Source organism: Megalobrama amblycephala, linkage group LG18, assembly GCF_018812025.1.
Source record: "Megalobrama amblycephala isolate DHTTF-2021 linkage group LG18, ASM1881202v1, whole genome shotgun sequence".
Classification (NCBI taxonomy): Eukaryota; Metazoa; Chordata; class Actinopteri; order Cypriniformes; family Xenocyprididae; genus Megalobrama; species Megalobrama amblycephala.
Window position 1 is genome coordinate 39,878,447 of NC_063061.1, and position 4,100 is coordinate 39,882,546.

At 33.4% G+C, this 4,100-nt stretch overlaps 1 long non-coding RNA gene across 2 annotated transcripts; it reads right to left on the reverse strand.

Annotated features, from left to right (window-relative positions):
* Positions 1-203: 203 nt before the first annotated feature.
* On the reverse strand, positions 204-3,855 carry LOC125253021. Of its 2 annotated transcripts, none has more exons than XR_007181333.1 (3): positions 2,433-3,855; positions 2,165-2,307; positions 204-1,066 (listed from the first exon to the last, which is right to left on the reverse strand). It is a non-coding gene; the product is annotated as an uncharacterized LOC125253021 (long non-coding RNA). The 2 variants fall into 2 exon arrangements; XR_007181331.1 differs by having other exon boundaries at positions 204-1,069; positions 2,433-3,854.
* Positions 3,856-4,100: the final 245 nt, after the last annotated feature.

The following is a 4,100-nucleotide window of genomic DNA, read 5'->3' on the forward strand; positions in this document are numbered from 1 at the left end:
GAGTGACTGTCACGCTCAATGCGTGACACTTAAGAGCCCTGCAAACAGGTTTCAGTAGATAAAGATAACTAGGATTTCATTATGTTTGTGTTGTGATTTGCTCCTTAAATATAGCTATATCTTTAACTGTGAATCTTTGAATTGATTGTTAAATATATTTAGACTTTAGAGGGAGTTTCTGCAGCAGATGTGTGGAGGAGTTTGTGTGTTTCTGTCGGATCTTGTCCAAGAATTTCACAGTTCATGACAGTCGTTTTCTTCCATCTTTATTATGATTGGAATGAAATCAGAAGCACTTCAGAACATCTTACAGAAATAATGTCTTAAAGCAGAGGTTTTCAAACTGGTGTCCAGTGTCAAGAAGATGCTAAAGGTTGAACATCTCAGATTTCAGAGAGAAATAATGTACTTTCTTTATTCACAAACACAGATGATTATATTTTAGGAAGGTGTTTCTTCACAAGAAGATCATCATATTTAAGATCTGTAGCTTCAAAATGACCAAGTTTATAAATTCTTAAACAACTCTAACGGAGACACAGTGATGACATCAGCGATTACTATAAAACTATAAAATTCAGAAAAACATGTAATATATTTACAAATATCAAATACTTTCATACACATTCATTGCCAGAAAGAACGGAACTGTTAACTTTTATTAATGTACATTCACTAATGAATACTGTACTATTAAATAATTTAATATCTTTAAAAATATACAAAACCAAATCAAATGAAATCGAAAATAGAAGTGTTTTAAATATGAAAACAGTACAGATGTGATCAAACACTGAACTCTGAGAGTTTTTAAAGCTGTGTCACACAGCTTTAGTCTTTGGCTGCATAATAAATCAAAGAATAATCTATATTGCAATATTGATTAGTGCATTTATGAAATTTCAAAAGCTGCAATTTAAATATACACTTCATTCATCTGTTCATTTTTAAATTCTCATAGCTGACTATACATCATCATCATCATCATCATCATCATCATCATCATCATCATCATCATCTTCTTCTTTTTCTTTTTCATCTTCTTTTTTTTCATCTTCATCAATGGCTACTTTCCATGCATACAAAAGAAAAGAATCAGAACTCGGACCGTTACAGTCAAACATGTTTTGGAAAATATATATTTCATATAAAAATTTAAAATAATATATTTTTTGTGCATTGCATATATTGCAATAGTTATTGTTATAATGCAGTGCATTTTCATGACAATAAACATAAAATGCTATAACTTTTAAGTTCCTTTTTAAAACTGGTTTCACTTCAGCAATAATCTGCATTGTCGTCTTTAAAAAGAGAGCAAACTTCAGTCTGTGCTTCAAAACATTCTAGATTTATGACGGTTTAAGCTGGAAATTTCATTTGTCTGTGCTGCAAAAGTGAATAAATGGATTATAACTACTGCATAAATATATTTTAGTACAATAAAATCCCCTAAAAATACAAAATGTATTAAAAAAAACATTGATTAATAAATATTAATTTTTAAATAAGATTGAACAAAAATATAGTACTTTTTTCACTGAAATTTAAAAAAAACATTTTTGGCTGACAGGAAGAGCACAGGGTTAAAAAACATTCAGTCTAAGATGAAAATAAAAGTACATTGTGATTGATTTCATACTCAGTTTTAGAGGTAAACATTGCTGTCTGATCCAATAATGTGAAACACACATCAGAATTTGTGCCAAAATAAAACCATGATGGATCACCATTTGAAAATGAAAAACCAAGATATTATTATTATTATTATTATTATTATTATTATAGTACTATTGTCATTTTACAGTTGTTTTGAAATATTTTTTTATTAAATATTTGACTTCTATCAAATCAAATTCAGTCTTCAGTTTTTTTTCAGTTTGTTGCTATTGTTATTTACAGTATGAAGCCTTTCTAAAAAGTGACTAACAGAAAACACCTTACACTTCATACACATTTCATATTTATATTTTTAAAACCGTCATATTACAGTCTCTCATGAATCTGTGAAATCACGAATGCTTACAGTTGTCAATAATTCATCATTTAGTGTCCATGATACCACACTTCCATTGGTTTCATGTGATCACAGATGGCCGATTGATTGGTGCACATCTTTCAGAGAGCAGATGTAAAACTGTTTGAGGCTGTAAAAGATACTCACAGCTTGGCCTGCCTTTTTCAGTGCTGTTCCGTCGAACTTGTGTCAGGATCTGTTTCTCTACTTCATCAGATGAATCTCGTCCTCTTTGCTCTTTATTTTCTGATTCCTGCAGTTTCTGATGATCCATCTTCTGCTATTAATTTCTGTTGCAAAACGTACAGTTCAGAATCAAAGTAAAGTTTGCCACTTATCAGACATTCTTGTGCAATACAGATCTACATTTTAGTTTCATAGGTTAATAAACAATTAAAGATAGTGTTTTAATTACCGTGATGAGCTCTGGAGGGAATCTCCACTGTCTGCGGCTCTGAGAGCTTGAGCATTTAAAGCAACACGAGGGACGCATGAGGGGAAATTCAGGGAACTCCTCCTAAGATCACAGCCAACAGATAAACTGCATTTCTGAGAGTTTGTACCAACATGGTCTTGGATTGGAGTCAGAAAGTTTTGGAATAACGCCAGATGTGTGTATTCCACACCAAACACACAACAAACACAGAATGACATGTAATGAAATGATTGACTCTCTGCACAGAATGCAATAAATTATACAGAATGAAGGAATAAAGGAATAAAGAAGAAAAAATCTGAAGATTAGGGTTAAGAAAACCCAGATTAAGAATGAAAATCATGAAAATGATCTGCTTATTGAAAAGTAGAGATTCCTCACTCTGAGATTCCTCACATGATCTTGTTCGTTCAATGATAACTGGACAGCTATAGGCCTGAGACTTCAGTTTTGTTCTCATCTAATTGTAAAAAATTATTTGCCAACCAATGTTTAATTTCTTTACAACAATTTAAGGCTTTCTCAGATGAGCGATTTTTGTCTACATCATTTGGTCTCTTCTGACAGCTTATAAACTGAATAGAATTGTGGCGAACAATAGAGATATTAAAGTATTGTAATGTACAATCTGAACTATTGCTCAAACCAGAATTAAGAGAATATTAACGTGCTTTTCCCTTTCTAGACCATCATCTGTTCAGTTTTATGGCCCTTTGGTTTCATTTAAGTTTGTTTCAGTTTCAGTGTTTGTATTCCATGTCAATACTTTATTCAGGGAATAAGAAAGAATTGATATCTGTTGATCTTATAGAGAAGAGTTTATTCTGCCACTTCCACACACAGCACAGGTATCATCATGCCCGCACACGACGAGAAGGTTTTTACCCTGTTAATCGTGCACATCAGAGCGCCAGCACCACCATCCCTTCCTCTTTCTGCACACATTCATACGCTCAGATACTAGATAAGGTTTTTAACCTGTTACTTCTACAGATCAGCGCTCCAGCCTTTTCTTTACTCTCTTCTGTACAGCAGTGTATTATATTACAGTGTTTCTACAGTATGTTCTTCCACTGTCCGTCTATTTAAACATGCAACTTAAATAACTTTGCCTACATCAATGGCTTTGAGAATATTTATTTTTGCTAAAGATAATGTTGAAAGCTAAAGTAATTGTAACTTTATCTAAAGCTTCAGGATGTGCTTTCCTATCAGTTCTTCCGGCGTGTTCTGCACTGTTGGCTCTAGTCGGACACTGTCTGGGTTTACTGCGGTCAAGCCAGCCGCCACCCAGAAATGAGCGGTCAATCTAGCCGCCCCTATATTTTCGCGGTCCGCGCATACACTTGGTATTACGGTAAGACTGTCTGTGAACCGATCTGAACGTGATTTCACATTCATTCATTTATTCAGTCAGTCAGTCAATCTGTATGAATGAATAAAAATAACTAAAAAAAAATATATTTCACAGCTCAATTTCACCTGAAAATGATAGTAAACCTCAAAGCCTGACATTGTATGCTGCTGAATTCCAAAATTAAAGCCCTCCAACACTCATACGTTGTTTTGTCCATACATTGTGAAACTGAATACATTTCACAGACCTATTTTACCGCGTGTGGAGAGGACACCTTATCACGGTGTTAA